Source organism: Chiloscyllium plagiosum, unplaced genomic scaffold (assembly GCF_037043375.1).
Source record: "Chiloscyllium plagiosum isolate Xiang-an unplaced genomic scaffold, Cpla_swu_hap1 HiC_scaffold_27, whole genome shotgun sequence".
In the NCBI taxonomy this organism is placed as follows: domain Eukaryota; kingdom Metazoa; phylum Chordata; class Chondrichthyes; order Orectolobiformes; family Hemiscylliidae; genus Chiloscyllium; species Chiloscyllium plagiosum.
This window is the reverse complement of record NW_028270165.1, coordinates 52,499,529-52,520,010: the sequence shown is the minus strand read 5'-3', so window position 1 is coordinate 52,520,010 and position 20,482 is coordinate 52,499,529. Positions and strand designations below refer to the sequence as shown.

The following is a 20,482-nucleotide window of genomic DNA, read 5'->3' as shown; positions in this document are numbered from 1 at the left end:
CGATCAGAGTCGAGAGTGTGGTGTTGGAAAAGCACAGCAGGTCCGGCAGCATCCAAGGAGCAGGAGAATCGACGTTTCGTGCATAAGCACTTGGCACTCGGCCATCGCTCCTTCAATCCCCCTGTGATGGCGCGTGAACTCACTGGTGCCTCCGCAGGTGGGAGGAGCAGGTGAATCCCTTCCGGCACAAAGAGCAGGTGAATGGCCTCCCTCCAGGGTGGACCCGCTGGTGGGTCAGCAGTGCAGCTGACTGAGTGAAACCCCTCCCGCACATGGGGCACGTGAATGGCGTCTCTCCCTTGTGGACTCACTCATGCGTCTGCAGATGGCAGATCCGACTGAAGCCCTTCCGACACACTGAGCAGGTGAATGGCCTCACCCGGTGTGAATGCGTCTGTGGGTTTCCAGCAGGGATGGGGAAGGGAATCCTTTCCCAAAGACCCCACATTTCCAAGGTTTCTCCTTTGGAGGGAGCTTTCCTTGTGTTGCTCTGGGATTGAAATTACAAACAGAACGGGTACATAGCCTTTCCCACCTTGAGGCGTGAAACTTTGATTCCTCCAAGCTGAGTAAATGGTTTGAAGCACTTTTCACAGTCAGCGCACTGAATCTCCCTCACTCGATGTCTCAGTATTCTTCTTGCCACAGGACTGTCCAAAATCTCTCAAACAAACAAAAGCAAACATGCCTTCTTGATTGGAATGGCTGCTGATATTCAAGTCCCAATGAATCAAGTGGCTCTGTCAGAAGTTGATGTATCATTTGTTTTCAGATTTCTTTCTGCACGTCTTCTTGCAAAGAAAAATCACAAAATAAGTGATCACTGTCAGTACAGCTAATGAACATAACATAGGTGGCAATTCCTGTAGATTGCGAGATGTCTGCTGATCACATATTATCCAGGCCACAGAAACCTGAAAACCCTCATGCAGCCAGATCGGCTTAGCTGTGAATGGAGGAAAACTTCATTTCAGTGACAATAACATGGAACAAACTGCCTACAAAGATGCTGGAAATGGAGCTGAATCAAGGATATGAAAATGAAATGTTAAGGTTGCTTGAGAAAAGAAAGGCAGTAAAATTGCTGAATGACTTCCTGCTAACCTATTAAATAAAAAATTATGACAAAAAAAGGACGTAACTCCATTACTACATGAGAAGGTGAATAATAATTACAAAGAAACTTTTGCAACAGTCAACAATATCAGATATACACCATATAGAACAAAGAAAGGTTGCAGCTCAGGAACAGGCCCTTCAAGCTTGAGCCGATCCAAATGTACTGTCTGAACCTGTCGGTCAATTCCTAAGCATCTGTATCCCTCTACTCCCCACCCACTCATGCATTTACCCAGACGCATTTTAAATGAACCTACCGTGCCTGCCTCTGCTACGTCTGCTGGCAACGCGTTCCAAACGCCCACCACCCTCTGTGTGAAGTAACGCACGTATTCTCTTTGAACAAGTGCTACCCTTGCCGCGTTCACAAGCTGCTTTTTGAGGGTATTGACTGGCCGTTTTTGCACAAGGCATAGTAAGAAACAAGGGCTCGCCCGGGATTTGAACCCGGGATCTCTCGCATGCCTACGCACTAAAAGGCGCGAAGCGAGAATCATACCCCGAGACCAACGAGCCACTGACTCAGGGTGTGCTCCATTTTTTGAGCAATGTGCCAATCCCTTAAATGCTGCTCAGTTCCTTGAGAATCGAACCTTTCAGTTGTGAACATGAGGAAAGGAGCAATCCTTTTCTAGGGTGCAAACTGTATACGTGCCAAACTGAGGGAATACACAAGGAAAATAGCTTTAAGAGAGATAGAAAGTATTTGAGCACCTTTGGAGTGTCTGCTCCCTCCCTGGATTCACTCCAGTTGCTACAAGTGAACAGTGTTTCACCCACCCCTCCCTCCCCTTCCCCCTCGCTGCTGGAGGATGGTATATGGAAAGGGGGAGACATTGCTTTACTCCCAGATGTTGCCCAGAGGGAGGGAGTTTCACTCTGAAACTGACAGGGCTGCATCCGCATTGTGACGTCAACAATGGAGGGCGGGCCGGACAGCTGTCCTGCAGTTGAGGCACGTGTGGAGGGGAGGGCACTTTGCAAATCCCACTCTCCTCTAAGTCTATGCAGATTGAGTTCAAGCAAAGCAAGGGGTTTAAATATACTATAGAAAACCTCCTTGTGCCGTGGGAAAACCCCGGCCGCGGGAAATGCAGTGTTACAGATTCAAAGTAACAGAAGCAGGAGTCGACCATTTGGTCAAGCCTGCTCCGTCATTCATTAAGATCACAGCTCCACCAACCTGGATTATCCCGACTACCCTTAATTCCCCTACCATGCAAAAACCCATCCAACTGCGTCTTCAATAAACTTCATGAAGCTGTCTCAACTGCTCGCTTGAGCAGAGAATCCCATGGAGTCTCACAGAGTGACACAGATGTACAGCACGGAAACAGACCCTTCGGTCCAGTTCATCCATGCAGCCCAGATATCCTAACCTAATCTAGTCCCCTTTGCCAGCACTTGGCCCAAATCCCCATAAAATCTTCCTACCCTCCAATCTCCAACCCTGGCAACATCCCTGTAAATCTTTTCTACACATTTTCTAGTTTCACAACATCTTTCCGATAGGAAGCAGACCAAAATTACATGCAATATTCCAAACGTGGCCTGACCAATGTTCTGTACATTGGCAACATGAGCTCCCAACATCTATCCTCGATGCTCTGACCAACAAAGGAAAGCACACCAAACGCCTTCTTTACTATCCAATCTGCCTGCGTCTCTACTTCTAAGGAACTATCAACCTGAACTCCAAGGTCTCTTTGTTCAGCAACACTTCCAAGGAACTTACCATTAAGTGTAAAAGTCCTGCTCTGATTTGATTTTCCAAAATGCAGCACCTCATATTTATCTACATTAACCTCCAACTGCCATTCCTCAGCCCATTGGCCCATCTGATCAAGGTTCCGTTGTGATCTGAGGTAACCTTCTTTACTGTCCACTACACCTCCAATTTTGGTGTCATCTACAAACTTGCTAACCATACCTCCTCCGTTTACATACAAATCATTTATATAAATGACAAAAAGTAGCGGGCCCAGCATCAATCCTTGTGACACACCATTGGTCACAGGCCTTCAGTCTGAAAAGCAACCTCCATCACCACCCTCTGTCTTCTGCCTTCTAGCCAGTTCTGTATCCAAATGGCTAGTTGTCCCTGCATGCCATGAGAGTAAACCTTGCTCACCAGTCTCCCATGAGGAACCTTGATGAACGCCTTCCTGAAGTCCATATAGATCACGTCCATCGCTCTGCCCTCATCAATCCACTTTGTTACTTCTTCAAAAAACCCAATCATGTTCATGAGACATGATTTCCCAAGCATAAAGCCATGCTGACTATCCCTAATCAATTCTTGCCTTTCCAAATACATGTAAATCCTGTCTCTTAGGATTCTCTCCAAAACCTTGCCCATCACGGATGTCAGGTTCACTGGTCTATAGTTCCCTGGCTTTTCCTTACCACCTTTCTTAAATAGTGGCACCACGTTAGCCACCCTCTAGCCTTCTGGCACCTCACCTGTGACTATTGATGATACAAATATCTCAGTAAGAGGCCCAGCAATCACTTCCCCAGTTTCCCACAGAGTTCTCGGGTACTCCTGATCAGGTCCTTGCACTTCCCACAACCCAGTCGACTTTTATGCATATCAAGATATCCAGCAATTTCTCATCTGTAATTTGGGCATTTTTTCAACATGTCACCATCTACTTTCTCACATTCTAGATCTTCCATGCCCTTCTCCACAGTAAACACTGATGCACAATATCCGTTCAGTATCTCCCCCCCGCGCCCCCACCCCACCCGCCCCCCATCTACTGCAGCTCCACACAAAGGCCGCCTTGCTGATCTTTGACGGGCCCTATTCTCTCCCTTGTTATCCTTTTGTCCTTAATGTATTTATAAAAATCCTTTGGGTTATCCATGACTATTTGCCAAAGCTATCTCATGTCCCCTTTTTTGCCTTCATGATTTCCCTCTTAAGTATGCTCGTACTGCCTTTATACTCTAAGGATTCACTCGATCTCTCTGCCGATTCCTGATACATAAATCTCATTTTCTCTAGTCATCCAGCATTCCCCAACCTACCAGTCTTTCCTTTCACCCAAACAGGAATATACTCAGATGAAGGAGCGTCGCTCAGAAAGCTAGTGTGCTTCCAAGTAAACCTGTTGGACTATAACCTGGTGTGGTGTGATTTTTTAACTTTGTACTCCCCAGTCCAACACCGGCATCTCCGAATCAGGAATATACTGTGTCTGAACTCTTGTTATCTCATATTTGAAGGCTTCCCATTTTCCAGCAGTCCTTTAACCTGCGAACATCGGCCCCCAATCAGCTTTTGAAAGATCTTGCCTAATACCTGAGTCTTCTTCCAATTTAGAACTACAACTTTTAGATCTGATATATTATTTTCAATCACTGTTCTAAAGTTAATAGAATTATGGTTTACCCTTAGGTTTTGCACCCTCGCCAGTATGTACATCCACACTGTGAATTTGAAAATGTCCTTGTACACACTTAACAAATTCCTCTATTTGGCAGCTAGGAAAATGGGCAGGAGTTATACCTTGGGTCCACTCTTCCTTCATTCCCACCAAGCCTAACCCCATTCCCACCCCAATAGTCCAACGGCACTTTCCCCTGCAACTGCCGAATGTGTGACACCAGCCCATTTACCTGCTCCCTCCTCTCTATCCAAGGATCCAAACTTACCTTCCAGGTGAAGCAGCACTTGACCTGCACTTCCCACAACCCAGTCGACTGCAGTTGCTCCTCATAATGTGGTCTCATCTACATTGGGGAAAACGAAGCATAAATTGGGTGACTGCTGCACAGAACATCTACGTTCTACCTGCAAAAAAGACCCTGAGCTTCCACACCCCACCCTGTTCCTTGCCAACATCTCTGTCTCAGGTTTGCTGTAGTGTTCCAGCGAAGCTCAGCACCAGCAGAACGAAGAGCACCGAATATTACACTTGGGGAGCATACATCCCGGTCCCAATATCGAATTCAATAATTCTCGGGCCTGAAATGCATAGTATCCTCGTCCCTTCCACACACACCAAGCCTTGTTATCACATAGTCTGTCATTACACACTACCTATTCTTAGCCACGAACAATCTCCATTCACCCTCCCACGCAGATCGTTGTCAACTCCCTTTCCTGTCCAACAGTTCTTCCCTCGCTTTGGGCTCTGTCCTGATCTATCATTTACTGCATCCGCCTTCCTCCCACAATATCTCCTGCATATAAACCAACGTTTTCCCAATCACCATCAGTTCTGTGGGAGGGTCACCGGCAACTTCTGTTTTTTGTTTCAGATATGCAGCATCCACAGTTCTTTCACCTTTTTATTGAGATAGAGTTGGAACTTACTTCGAGAGACAGAAGGAGAGGGGGCAGAGACAGAACACCCATGAACTGTTGATCTCCGTTGTTTCTCATAACGTAAAATCATTGCAGTGCGATCACTTCCCTTAAGTATGAATCGAAGGCACGGGCGATCTGTGAGTTTGTGGCGCAACGGTAGCGCGTCTGACTCCAGATCAGAAGGTTGCGTGTTCGAATCACGTGAGGCTCACTGTCATTAACTTCTTACATTTCAAATCAAGAAAGGAGCACTTCACTCGGGATATCTGTTGAGCCAAATCTTCTTTGAGGAAATTTTCGATCACACGTGAAGGTTTGCTGTCAGTTTGATTTGTGAACACTGTGTCAGGGAGGTGGTGTGCCCATTGTCTGGGTAAATGCTCAGCTCCCCCAGTTCATCACGGGATTTAAACACAGCCGTCTCCCTCTGGGCAGCCGCTTCGTTCAGTTGGTGACAGCGCGGTGTGAATAACGTAATACCGATAGTTTTACAACATAATCCAGAGACTCCCAGCTTTATGTTTCAATCTATCGGGAGAGTGTTAGCGAGTTCAGATAGAAATGTTTCCCACCAACTGCAAATCCTTTCTTTCACTGGACACAGTTAAAATTATCTTTATTCAACAGGAGAAGCAGAAACTCTAGTCTGACGGCCTCTCTCCACATTAACGGTGAGCCTGAATTTTATAAACGGTGTCGGTAAAATCCAGAGGCGGACACTGATTTGGTTCAATCGATTTTTTTGCCAAGTGTAATTCACCGAGAGGATGCTGCTGTGTGAAACAGCGTGGGGAATTACTGCAGGGCCTCCTGCGCATGAGACACACCGCAACTGATGTGTTTCACCTTCACCAGGCTCAACACAATATGTAAATAAGTGTCTCATTTTGTCGCCTTCTACCTGTAAATCTGCATATTGTCACATTGAACATGCCCACCGAATTCCCTTTTGTGTCCATTGAATCTGCCTCTTTGTCACTGTCAGACTGCGACTTTCTGACCCACTCCCTGTGCGAAAACGGTCTTCCTAATGTCACTTTTACTTATTTTCCTGATGACTTTAAATCTCTGCCAAATCATTCTCGATCCTTTCAGGCCTGGGAGCATTTTCACTGCATTATTTCCTCTGTCTAAAACCCTCATGACGTGGAAAACTTCAATCAGACCAGCTTTCAGCCCTCTGTTCTCCAAAGAGAGCTGCCCCAAACTTTCCAATCTCCCTTCATTGCTGACATTCCTCAGGACGGTACCATTCACGTTAACTTGTTCAGAGCTGTCTGTAATCACTTCACTTCCCCGCTTCCTGAAGTGTCACCCTCAGAATTGAGCGTAATACAGGTGGAGGATTCATTCAGACTCGGATTGCGCGGGCGAAAAATCTGCAATACTTGTTTTCACTTTGAACAAGTGTTTCTCTTCGCCGTGTTCACTGCAATGGCAGCTCTGCGCCGTCCCTAATTCAGGCAGTCCGATCTTATTTAACGAAGCGGCTTTTTGAGAAAATTCATCAGGTATTTTTGCTCAGGTCAATTTAAGGAATGATGGTTCGCCTGGAATTGGAACCCGGGAATTCTCACACAGCTGCATATGCTCGAAGACCCAAAGCTAGAATCATATCCCAGACTAACGAGCCACCAGCCATGGGTGCAGCCACCTCCGGAAGCAGCTGAGACTTGCTCAGTACGAAATACATTGTGCATTGCTCACAGAATTGCAAGTAAGGAAGAGTTTCAAGAACATGTGCTTCTCAATCTGTCTCCCTGCTCCTAGGACGCTGCTGTTTGTCCCGTCCCCAGGGACCGGGCTCTCTCCACTGGTGGATAATTGAACCATTTCGTTTCTACTTGCAAGCTGTGCTGGTGGAAGGCAGAGCCCATTCACTCTTCTGCTGTCTCACACTATTACGTGATGCAGGATAAGTCAGTTACAGTTATGTGTAGGAAATGGGCAACTTTGAACTTGTTCCAAAGGTCTTGTTAACGGACAGATAGAAAGATGCTGTGCTGCCGGGACAGAGAGAAATGGACACCAGAGACTCTTCCCTCAGGTAAATTGATATGAGTGCATTTTTGTGCAGCCTGCTTGCTGTTCAGAATTTGTCTTGACACAGCAATCCTGCAGAAAGTCTTTTATTACACGGCTGTTGGTTTCTTTACTGCAGGAAATGGACAAAAACAGCAAGTCATGTGTTTCAACTTCACCGGTTCATTGCCATCTGAGAGAAGAGGTTTCACACGAGATCAGGACACACCGACAGAGAACACGACAAGACAACTCAGAGCTCCACAAGGGTGCCAGCGCAACTGTGTTTGACTTGTGTTTCGATGTGACATATCCAGCTCAGATACTCTAAGTTTTGGGAAGCAAATGACATGGCAAGGAAAAGGATAGAGCGCCAGGAGAGACATTCAGGAAGTCGTTTGAAAGGCAAGATGCTGGACAGGATACCATCACAAATGAAAGTCGCTCCAGGAGACACTGAACAATAGCAGAGGATGGCTTCGATCCATCGACCTCTGAGTTATGGGCCCATCACGCTCCCGCTGCACGACTCGGCTCCCAAGCACAGCATCGTTTTCCACAGCCCCCCTCAGCCTTTTGTTTGGCGCGTGGCATGCACGTTCGAGACTGATGTCAAAGATCTCCACTGCTGTCGCCTGATATGGTGTTGCGCAGACGTATGGAGGCTGTGTAAATATAAACTTTTTCTAACTTCCAACATTCTGTTGGCCGAACTGTGATTTCACTCTGAATAGACGCCGTGCGGCCCAGCTTCGCTCTGCTTGGGTCGACACAGTAAGTAAACGTGGGTCTCTATTCGTATCATTCCTTGCTTTCCCCATGTAATTCTGCACATTGTTACTTTAAACATGACCACCGAATTCCCGTTCGCGTCTAATGAATCTGCCTCTTTGTCAGTGTCAGTTAGGGATTTTCGAGGAGAAAGTGAGGTCTGCAGATGCTGGAGATCAAAGTTGAAACTTTCTTGCTGGAACAGCACAGCAGGTCAGGCAGCATCCAGGGAACAGGAGATTCGACGTTTCGGGCACAGGCCGAAGAAGGGCCTGTGCCCGAAACGTCGAATCTCCTGTTCCCTGGATGCTGCCTGACCTGCTGTGCTGTTCCAGCAATAAAGTTTCAACTCAGTTAGGGATTTACTGACCCCAACCACGTTGTTCCTAATGTCACTTTTGGTTTATTTCCTCATGACTTTAAAACTTTAAAAAGGCGTGGGAGCATTTTGACTACATTACTTTCTCTGTCTCGACTTTGCAAACTTCAATCGGGCCAGATTTCAAACTTCTGTTCTCCGAAGAGAGCTGTCCCAAATTTCCAATCGACCCTCCTCGCTGACAGCCCTCAAACACCGCAACACTCACGTCAACCTATTCAACGCTATCTCCAATCATTTCACTTCGCTGCTTTCTGCCCCATTGGTACTCCAGGGAGCCCAAACTCGTTTAACGAAGGTGCTTTTTGAGAAAATAAAGCAGGCACTTTCGCACAAATCATGAAACGCGGGCTCGTCCGGGATTTGAACCCGGGATCTCTCGCACGGCTGCGTCGACGAAGACCCAAAACGACAATCATACCCCTAGACCAACGAGCCACACCGCCGGGGTGCCTGCGGCACCCTCTTGAACCAGCTGAGTCTTGCTCAGAGTGAAGTATAGTTGACATGGAACAGGCTGGGGCTGTTTTCTCTGCAATGTCGGAGGCTGAAGGGTGACTTTATGGAGGTTTACAAAATTATGAGGGGCATGGATAGGATAAATAGGCAAAGTCTTTTCCCTGGGGTCGGAGAGTCAAGAACTACAGGGCATCGATTTCGGGTGAGAGGGAAAAGATATAAAAGAGACCTAAGGGGCAACTTTTTCATGCAGAGGGTGGTGCGTGTATGGAATGAGCTGCCAGAGAACGTGGCGGAGGCTGGTACAATTGCAACATTTAAGAGGCGTTTGGATGGATATATGAATAGGAAGGGTTTGGAGGGATATGGGCCGGGTGCTGGCTGGCGGGACTAGATTGGGGTGGGATACCTGATCGGCGTGGATGGGTTGGACCGAAGGGTTTGTTTCCACGCTGTACATCTCTATGACTCTATGAACAGCTGCTTCTCATTCTGTCTCTCTGCTGCCGTTTGCCCGTCCCCAGGAACCGGGCCCTCTCTACTGGCAGAAAATTAAACCGTTTTCTTTCTAAACTTTTCTCTGAATCCGGAGTGACCAGTGACAAGCATCGCCCTCCTCAACATAGGGTACAGAGAACAGGAGAAGACCCCGCAGACCTCCACGAGTGTGTCATCTCAACTGTGCACATTGGGCCTGTGCATCAATGTGAAATATTTACGTCGAAGTTTTTTGGGAAGCAGGTGAGAAGGCGAGGTGCACAACAGTGCGCCGTTATACGGGAAAGCTGCTAAAGACGACATTGAGTGAATAGGAAAGATGGTTTCCCTTCTGGGTTATGCTCCCATCACGCACCGGCAGACATATCACCGGCAAGCAAATATCAACTCTGTCTAAATTGCCACATTCTGTTTTTACGAACCGTGACTTCACTCAGAAGCACAATTTACCTGCTCCCTCCTGAATATCCTTCCAGGCTCGAAAATACCTTCCAGGTGAAGCAGCACTTTACCTGCACATTTGCCGCAACCTAGTCTACTGCATTCGCTGCTCATAGTGTCGTTTCCCCAACAGAACATGAAGTATAAACTGGGTGACTGCTTCGCAGAACATCTCGGTTCTGCCCGCAAATAAAGGTCCTGAGCTTCTGCTTTCCTGCCACTTTAACACGCCACCCTGTTCCCTGGCCAACATCTCTGTCTCAGGCTTGTAGCAGTGTTCCAGCAAAGCTCAGCTCCAGATGGAAGAACAACGCCTCATATTCCACTTCAAAACCCTACAGCCCTCCGGTCTTCAAGATCGAGTTGCATGACTTTAGGGCCTGAAATACCCCATGTCCTTGACCCCTACCACACACATACGAGCCCTTGTTATCACATAGTCTGCTACGACACACTACGTATTGTTAGCCACTAACGGTCTCCATTAACAGCTATTCACCCTCCCACACGTATCGTTAATCACTCCTTTGTCCCTCCTATTGTTCTCTCTCTGAGTTGGCGGGAAAGAGAGCAATGTACACTGGAGACTCTGAACCAGCTGAAACTTGCTCAGTGTGAAATACATTCCACTTTGCTCCAAGAATTGCAAGCAGCAAAGAGTTTCCAGAACATCTGCTTGTCATTCTGTCCCCTGGATGCGGTTTCTGACATGCGGATCGTCTTGTCATCCACGTCGGAACCGCCGTGGTGCACTCCTGCAGGGAAGGCACGAAACCACAAGGTATGCGTTTCAACTTTATCAGCTCATTGGCATCTCAGAGAAGTGGGTTTGCGATTCAGTTCATAGGAAACCGACGAAGAACAGGAGCAGACCACTCAGACCTCCAAAAGCACGTTACTTGAACGGTGTGAGTTTCGCGACAGAATCGGTATGATATGGGGCATTCAGACACTTAGGAAGTCTGAATGCCGAACAGAGTGCCATCACAAAGGAAAGTCGCCCAAGGAGACAGTGAACAATAGCAGAGGATGGTTTCGATCCATCGACCTCTGGGTTATGGGCCCAGCACGCTCCCGCTGCGCCACTCTGCTCCTACGCAACGTGCGTCTCTTCCACAGGTCCTTTCAGCCTTTCGTCGGGCGCGTGGCATGCACGTTCGAGACTGATGTCAAAGATCTCCACTGCTGTCGTCTTATATAGTGTTGCGCAGACGTATGGAGGCTGTGTAAATATAAACTTTTTCTAACTTCCCACATTCTGTTGGTCAAACTGTGATTTCACTCTGAATAGACGCCATGCGTCCCAGCTTCGCTCTGCTGGGTCGACACAGTAAGTAAACGTGGGTCTCTATTCGTATCATTCTCTTGCCTTCTCCATGTAATTCTGCACATTGTTACTTTAAACATGACCACCGAATTCCCGTTTGCGTCTAATGCATCTGCCTCTTTGTCAGTGTCAGTTAGGGATTTACTGACCCCAACCACCACTCCCTGTACGAAAGCATTCTTCCTAATGTCACTTTTGGTTCTTTTCCTCATGACTTTAAAACACTGCCGATCCTCTCAGGCGTGGGAGCATTTTGACTACATTACTTTCTCTGTCTCGACGTCGCATGACTTGGAAAGCTTCAATCGGGCCAGATTTTGAAACTTCTGTTCTCCGAAGAGAGCTGTCCCAAATTTCCAATCGACCCTCATCGCTGACAGCCCTCAAACACCGCACCACTGACGTCAAACTATTCAACGGTATCGCCAATCATTTCACTTCGCTGCTTTCTGTCCCATTGGTACGCCAGGGAGCCCAACCTCGTTTAACGAAGGTGCTTTTTGAGAAAATAAGGCAGCCACTTTTGCACGAGCCACGAAACGCGGGCTCGTCCGGGATTTGAACCCGAGATCTCTCGCACGTCTGCGTCGACGAAGACCCAAAGCGAGAATCATACCCCTAGACCAACGAGCCACACCGCCAAGCTGCCTGCGGCCCCGCTCTACCTCTTGAACCAGCTGAGTCTTGCTCAGAGTGAAGTATAGTTGACATTGAACAGGCTGGAGATGTTTTCTCTGGAACGTCGGAGGCTGAAGGGTGACTTTATGGAGGTTTACAAAATTATGAGGGGCATGGATAGGATAAATAGGCAAAGTCTTTTCCCTGGGGTCGGAGAGTCAAGAACTAGAGGGCATCGATTTCGGGTGAGAGGGAAAAGATATAAAAGAGACCTAAGGGGCAACTTTTTCACGCAGAGGGTGGTGCGTGCATGGAATGAGCTGCCAGAGAACGTGGCGGAAGCTGGTACAATTGCAACATTTAAGAGGCGTTTGGATGGATATATGAATAGGAAGGGTTTGGAGGGATATGGGCCGGGTGCTGGCTGGCGGGACTAGATTGGGGTGGGATATCTGATCGGCATGGAAGGGTTGGACCGCAGACGTATGGAGGCTGTGTAAATATAAACTATTTCTAACTTCCCACATTCTGTTCGTCTAACTGTGATTTCACTCTGAATAGACGCCATGCGGCCCACCTTCGCTCTGCTGGCTCGACACCATTTCACTTGCCTGTTTTCTGCCCCATTCGTTCTCCAGGCAGCCCAACCTCGTTTCACGACGGTGCTTTTTGAGAAAATAAATGGGCCATTTTTGCACAAATCAAGTTCAGAGACGCAGCTTTTTTGGGAAGCGGATGAGAAGGCGAGGTGCAGAACAGAGCGCCGTTATACGGGAAAGCTACTCAAGACGACGTTGAATGAATAGGGGAGAATGTTGTTTCTTTTGGGTTATGGTCCCAACACGCACGCGTTGTGTCATTCTCCTGCATTGCTCGGCAGTTTTTCCAGAGAAGTATTCAGCTTTTCATCTGGCGTGTGGCAGGCACGTTTGAGAATGAGGTCAAAAGATCTTCACTGCTGTCGTGTCATATGCTGTTGTACAGACATATCGTCGATGTGCAAAAATAAACTCTGTCTAAATTCCCACATTCTGTTTTTCGAACTGTGATTTCGCTCAGCATCACTAATTTTCAAAACTCGCAATATTCAAACTTTAACAAAGTGCTCATAGAAATGATTAGTGAACACCTGGAAGAAATTCTTCCAACCTTACCTGGGGAATTTCGCTTTGAGGGGTCTTGAACTTTAAGTGGAAGGAAGGGAAGTTTGCCTCGAGGCAAATGTGGAGATGTGTTCTCCATGTAAACTGGTCGTAGTTGACCATGCCAGTGCTTCCCGATGCAGGGCTGCCTGACCCCCAGGGAGGTTTACTTGTAGCAACTGGAGTGAATCCAGAGAGGGAGCAGATTTTGCAAAGGTGCTCAAATACTTTCTATCTCTCTTTTAGGTATTTTCCTTGTGTATTCCCTCAGTTTGGCACGTATGTAGTTTGCACCCTGGAAAATGATTGCTTTTTTCCTCATGTTCACAATTAAAAGTGTAGTTTCTCATGGAACTGAGCCGCATTGAAAGGATTGGCATATTGATATATATGTGTACACGCATTTAGTTGAAGATTAGATTAGATTAGATTTGAATGAAGTTTTCCTCTAAACACACCTCAGCCTATCTGGCTGCATGAGGGATTTCAGGTTTCTGTGTGCTGGGTATTATGTGATCAGCAGGCATCTGGCAAACTACGGGAACTGCCACCTATGTTATGTTCGTTTAAGTGTACTGCCAATGATCATTTATTGTGTATTTTTTTGCAGGAAGACGTGCCGAAAGAATTCTGAAAACAAATGATACATCAACTTCTGACAGAGCCACTTGATTCACTGGGACTTGAATATCAGCAGCCATTCCAATCAAGAAGACATGGTTGCTTTTGTTTGCTTGAAAGATATTGGACACTGGTGCGGCAGGAAGAATACTGAGACACCGAGTGAGGGAGATTCAGTGCACTGACTGTGAAAAGTGCTTCACACCATTTACTCAGCTTGGGGGAATCAAAGTCTCACCCCTCACGGTGGGGATAGACTATGTCCCCGTTCTGATTGTAATTTCAAACCCAGACCAACACAAGGAAAGCTCCCCCAATGGGGAAACTGGGGAAATGTGGGGACTGAGGGAAAGGATTCCCTTCCCCATCCGTGCTGGAAACCCACAGGCGTATTCACAGCGGGGAGAGGCCATTCACCTGCTCGGTGTGCAGGAAGGGCTTCAGTCGGATCAACCATCTGGAGACGCACGAGTGGGTCCACAAGGGAGAGAAGCCATTCACGTGCCCCATGTACGGGAGGGGGTTCACTCAGTCAGCTGCACTGCTGACCCACCAGTGGGTCCACACCGGAGAGAGGCCATTCACCTGCTGTCAGTGCCGGAAGGGCTTCACCTGCTCCTCCCACCTGGGGAGGCACCAGCGCGTTCACGTGCCATCGCAGGGGGGTGGAAGGAGCGATGGCCGAGCGCCGCTAACAACCCCGCTCTGGGGACTCTCAGGTTCGAATCCCGTCGCGGCAGATGGCAGAATTGGGATTCGGTCAGTAGTCTGGACTTCAGAATCTAAGGATGAAACCATTTTCAGAGGGCAAAAACCCATCTGATTCTCTCATGTCCTTTTCAGTGATGGAAACTGCCGTTGCGGGAAAGGATTCACTCAGTCGTCCCAGCTGCATGCTTTACCCGGCTGTACGAAGGATCCAGTTACAAAGGGACAGCTCAACTGACCAATAATAATGAAAGTGTGGTGGGGGGAGTGGGGGTGAGTGCGTGCACTTTGAGCTTGAGGTGCTTTTTTTAAAGAAAAGCTACTTTTTGTCCGCCTTGCGATGTGGAGATCTGAAGCTGTAACAAAGTTGGGTCGCAGTAAAGGTTACCTGAACTTACTGTCAGGCTTAAACTCTCATTGAAAGCTGTCGTGTCATATGCTGTTGTACAGACATATCGTCGATGTGCAAAAATAAACTCTGTCTAAATTCCCACATTCTGTTTTTCGAACTGTGATTTCGCTCAGAATCACTAATTTTCAAAACTCGCAATATTCAAACTTTAACAAAGTGCTCATAGAAATGATTAGTGAACACCTGGAAGAAATTCTTCCAACCTTACCTGGGGAATTTCGCTTTGAGGGGTCTTGAACTTTAAGTGGAAGGAAGGGAAGTTTGCCTCGAGGCTGCTTAATGTGGAGATGTGTTCTCCATGTAAACTGGTCGTAGTTGACCATGCCAGTGCTTCCCGATGCAGGGCTGCCTGACCCCCAGGGAGGTTTACTTGTAGCAACTGGAGTGAATCCAGAGAGGGAGCAGATTCTGCAAAGGTGCTCAAATACTTTCTATCTCTCTTTTAGGTATTTTCCTTGTGTATTCCCTCAGTTTGCACGTATGTAGTTTGCACCCTGGAAAATGATTGCTTTTTTCCTCATTTTCACAATTAAAAGTGTAGTTTCTCATGGAACTGAGCCGCATTGAAAGGATTGGCATATTGATATATATGTGTACACGCATTTAGTTGAAGATTAGATTAGATTAGATTTGAATGAAGTTTTCCTCTAAACACACCTCAGCCTATCTGGCTGCATGAGGGATTTCAGGTTTCTGTGTGCTGGGTATTATGTGATCAGCAGGCATCTGGCAAACTACGGGAACTGCCACCTATGTTATGTTCGTTTAAGTGTACTGCCAATGATCATTTATTGTGTATTTTTTTGCAGGAAGACGTGCCGAAAGAATTCTGAAAACAAATGATACATCAACTTCTGACAGAGCCACTTGATTCACTGGGACTTGAATATCAGCAGCCATTCCAATCAAGAAGACATGGTTGCTTTTGTTTGCTTGAAAGATATTGGACACTGGTGCGGCAGGAAGAATACTGAGACACCGAGTGAGGGAGATTCAGTGCACTGACTGTGAAAAGTGCTTCACACCATTTACTCAGCTTGGGGGAATCAAAGTCTCACCCCTCACGGTGGGGATAGACTATGTCCCCGTTCTGATTGTAATTTCAAACCCAGACCAACACAAGGAAAGCTCCCCCAATGGGGAAACTGGGGAAATGTGGGGACTGAGGGAAAGGATTCCCTTCCCCATCCGTGCTGGAAACCCACAGGCGTATTCACAGCGGGGAGAGGCCATTCACCTGCTCGGTGTGCAGGAAGGGCTTCAGTCGGATCAACCATCTGGAGACGCACGAGTGGGTCCACAAGGGAGAGAAGCCATTCACGTGCCCCATGTACGGGAGGGGGTTCACTCAGTCAGCTGCACTGCTGACCCACCAGTGGGTCCACACCGGAGAGAGGCCATTCACCTGCTGTCAGTGCCGGAAGGGCTTCACCTGCTCCTCCCACCTGGGGAGGCACCAGCGCGTTCACGTGCCATCGCAGGGGGGTGGAAGGAGCGATGGCCGAGCGCCGCTAACAACCCCGCTCTGGGGACTCTCAGGTTCGAATCCCGTCGCGGCAGATGGCAGAATTGGGATTCGGTCAGTAGTCTGGACTTCAGAATCTAAGGATGAAACCATTTTCAGAGGGCAGAAACCCATCTGATTCTCTCATGTCCTTTTCAGTGATGGAAACTGCCGTTGCGGGAAAGGATTCACTCAGTCGTCCCAGCTGCATGCTTTACCCGGCTGTACGAAGGATCCAGTTACAAAGGGACAGCTCAACTGACCAATAATAATGAAAGTGTGGTGGGGGGAGTGGGGTGAGTGCGTGCACTTTGAGCTTGAGGTGCTTTTTTTTAAAGAAAAGCTACTTTTTGTCCGCCTTGCGATGTGGAGATCTGAAGCTGTAACAAAGTTGGGTCGCAGTAAAGGTTACCTGAACTTACTGTCAGGCTTAAACTCTCATTGAAAGCTGTGAGATCCAACAGCTTCTCATTTCTTTTAGCCACCAGCACCGAGTTTCCAATGTCGTGTCTCAGAAGGAGCAGTGAATGAGTAGCTAGTATTGTTCGAAATTGTAAATCTTTCAGGACTGCAGGTTTATTGTTTCATTGGCATTGCAAAGTTTACTGGCAACAGTGGGAGGTGTGGGCTGTATTCACTGGAAACAAAGTTTTAAAATGACACAAACACCAGGGTATAGTCCAACAGGTTTATTTGGAAGCACTAGGTTTTGGAGCGCTGTTCCTTCATCAGGTAGCTGTTGAGTAGGATGGTAAGACACAGAATATATAGCAATAAATTATCGTGTCATGCAACATAAATGATATATTGAAGAAACCTGTTAAGTCTTTCATCTTTTAAAATGGGTTGCAGATTTCGGTTCATTAATCTGTAAATCCCAGAACTTATTTTTAGTAACATTCTCCAGGTAACTTAATGTTTTATAAAGGGAGGTGACGCCTCAGGTCAGACAACGCATGAGAGCTGTGAGGTTAGTCTTTCTGTATCCCAGTCTTGAGGCAGACTGGTTCTATTTCCAAAAATATAATCCTGCAAATGCAATTCACCCCAAAGACTTCTATGTGTGAGTGCATGCATGAGACAGAGCGTCTGTGTGTGTACGTGTGCATGCTGGGTAAAGTGCGCGTGTGATGGAGTATAATTGTGTGAGAAGGTGTGTGCATGGATGTGAGTGTGAGGAGTGTATCAATGTGTGTCTGAGAGAGAGCCTGCCTATCAGAGAGGGTCTGCACGACCGTGTGAGTGCTTGTGTGTGTGTGTGTATGTGTGTGTGTGTATGTGTGTGTGTGCGTGAGAGAGAGAGAGAGAGAGAGGGTCTGTGTGTGTATTGTGTAGCTGGGTCTCCTGTAGTGAGACATGAATCCAAGGTCTCAGCTGAGGTCATTCTCGTGTGTTCCAAACTTGTTATCAGCCTCTGCTCGGCCACTAGAAATGATTAAGCAGTTAAGCAGTTTCACAACACACACTGGAGAGGGCAAGGTTAAGGGCTTATGTCTGAAACGTTGATTCTCCTGCTCCTTGGATGCTGCCTGACCTGCTGTGCTTTTTCAACACCACACTCTCGACTCTGATCTCCAGCATCTGCAGTTCTCACTTTCTCCTCATGGGCGAGGTGGGACTTGTCTTTTATTCACTCATTCATTCTTACAGCCTGTCCTTGGTTGTGGCCTAACTGTGCATATATCAATGCAAGTTTCGGAAAGATTTCTACAGCTTGTTTTTTTTTTTAAAGAACATTCTTCCAGACTTTAACAACGTTTCTGAATATATGATTTTAACTATTCTCAATTTTAAAAATCAGTCAATTCTCGCACACCCTGTTTCCCAGGTAGAATCGTCACCAAATATTCTCTCTCTCTCCTTAAAAGGGCTTGATAAAGCGATCAAAGAGGGCTGAGGCACCAGAAAGGACGGGGAGGGGCGCTGGTGGGGGTGGAGAAGGGAGACAAATGGAGAGGGGGACAGAAGTTGGGAGGTAGAGAAGGACTGGGCTTCAGAGGGTTATGGGGAGAGAATGGGGGTGCAGTGTGAGGAGAGAGAATGGGCAGGGAGCAGTGGGTGGGGAGAAAATGGACGAGGTGGGGGGCAGTGTGTGAAGAGAGAGACAGCACAATCCTACCTTCCCCAGAACTGGTATCCGTGTCCCACGAACGAACCCACTCCTCCCACAGCAGACTTGGGGCAATCATTTCTCAATATACGCGTGGCTAAGGCAGTGGAATCATATCATCCCTACAGGCCATTCAGACCGACCTTCCCAACAGCATCCCATCCAGACCCACTCGATTGTGCTACAGCTCTGCAATTCCACATAGCTATTTCCTGATGAAGGGGTTTGCCGGAAACGTCGATTCTCCTGCTCCTCACACGCTGCCTGACCTGCTGTGCTTTTTCAGCACACACTCTCGACCCTAATCTCCAGCATCTGAAAGTCGTCACTTTCGCCCTGTAGGGGGTGAATGTTCTATGCCGAGTCTTTTGAATCTCTTCAAATCTTTCCTCCTCACCCTAAACCTGTACCCTCTAGTTTTGGAATACCTCTACCCTGGCGTAAAGGCAGGAACGTTGAGCAGCCAGACAAAATGCAAAAGGAATAAAACGTCGAGGCACAGGGGGAAAAAAATTTTCGGTAAAAAAAATGGCGTTGGCATTTTTCTCTCGTATTCGCATTTGGACACTTGAAATTTGTCATGATCTGGAGGTGCCCGTGTTGGACTGGGGTGTACAAAGTTAAAAATCACACAACACCAGGTTACAGTCCAATCGGCTTGTTTAGAAACACTTAGCTTTCGGAGCGTGGCTCCTTCATCAGGCGGTTGTGGAGTGTAAGATCAGAAGATCATAAATTCTGTGTTACCATGTTATACTCCACAACCACCTGATGAAGGAGCAGCGCTCAAAAACCCGTGCTTCCAAATAAGCCTGTTGGACTATAACCAGATATTTTGTGATTATTAACTCTAAAATTTGTCAGTAATACCAGCATCGTGACAGAGCAGACTGAGCATGCTCCACGGTGTCAGTAAGCACTGCGCATGTCTGCCGGTGTCAGCACTGTACTGCGCATACTCCTGGATGTCCGCAGAAAAGGCGCACGAGTTCCTAACCATGGACCAATGGAGAACCTTGGAGGATCCGAAGGAGGCTGGTCCTCCTGCCAATCAGAGTCGGCCGTTGTCGAAATGCGGAAGTTGGACCGTGAGCTCTGAAGCCGCTGATGCTACTCTTTTGTCACTGAAACAAGATTAAACCTCACCCCAGACTATAAATTCGTTCCTCTGTCTAAAATTTGTGAGTATAATAGTGTTTTTGTCACCACGTTTTCCATTTTCTTTTCATTCTGGGGTTCAATTATTGATTTGTAGCAACTGAAAGGAAAGAGTGAATCGAGGGAGGGGACAGACTCTGGAAAAGTTGATCCAGGTCTGTGTCTCACTTTGCAAACGGAGTGCCACAATGTGAAGGTATTGCCTTTGATGTATGTAAAATAAAAAGCAGAAAGGAGGTGCATTGTTTATGTAGTGATATATTGAGATCTGGCGAAAGTGAGATGCTGGAGAATAGAGTTCAAAAGTGTGGCGCTGGCAAACCACAGCAGGTAAGGCAGCAACTGAGGAGGAGAGTCGGGCACGAGCTCTTCATCAGGAAAGATGTGTGGATGGACAAAGGGGCCTCAGCGTCCTTCGAAACCAGTTACTGCCGTTGTCAGACAGGTGCAGCAAGCAATGAGCAAAGCAAGTGATATATTAGCAAGAGGAATTGAGTTCAGAAGTGTGGATGTCTTTCAGCAGTTAGGCCGGTCATTGAATGTATTCAAGGCTGAGTTCATTTGACTTTGATGAACAAAGAAGTGGATGGTTTTGGGGGAAGGCAAGAAAATGGTTTTAAGACCAGTATAGAACAGTTACAGAGTCGTACAGCACAGAAACAGACCCGACAGTCCAACTAGTCCATGCTGAATATATTCACAAACTAAACTAGTCCCACCTGTCAATGTTTGGCCCATATCCTTCTGAAACTTTTCTATTCGTGCCCTTATTCAAATTTATTTTAAATGTTGTTACTGTACCTGCATTCACTACTTCCTCTGGGCATTCATTTGACACACACTCCACGCTCTTAAACGAAAAATGTGCTCCTCAT

At 47.2% G+C, this 20,482-nt stretch overlaps 1 non-coding gene across 1 annotated transcript; it reads left to right on the top strand.

Moving 5' to 3' along the window:
- The first annotated feature begins 5,576 nt into the window (after positions 1-5,576).
- Positions 5,577-5,648, top strand: trnaw-cca (transfer RNA tryptophan (anticodon CCA)). Its single transcript has one exon. It is a non-coding gene; the product is annotated as a tRNA-Trp (tRNA).
- Positions 5,649-20,482: the final 14,834 nt, after the last annotated feature.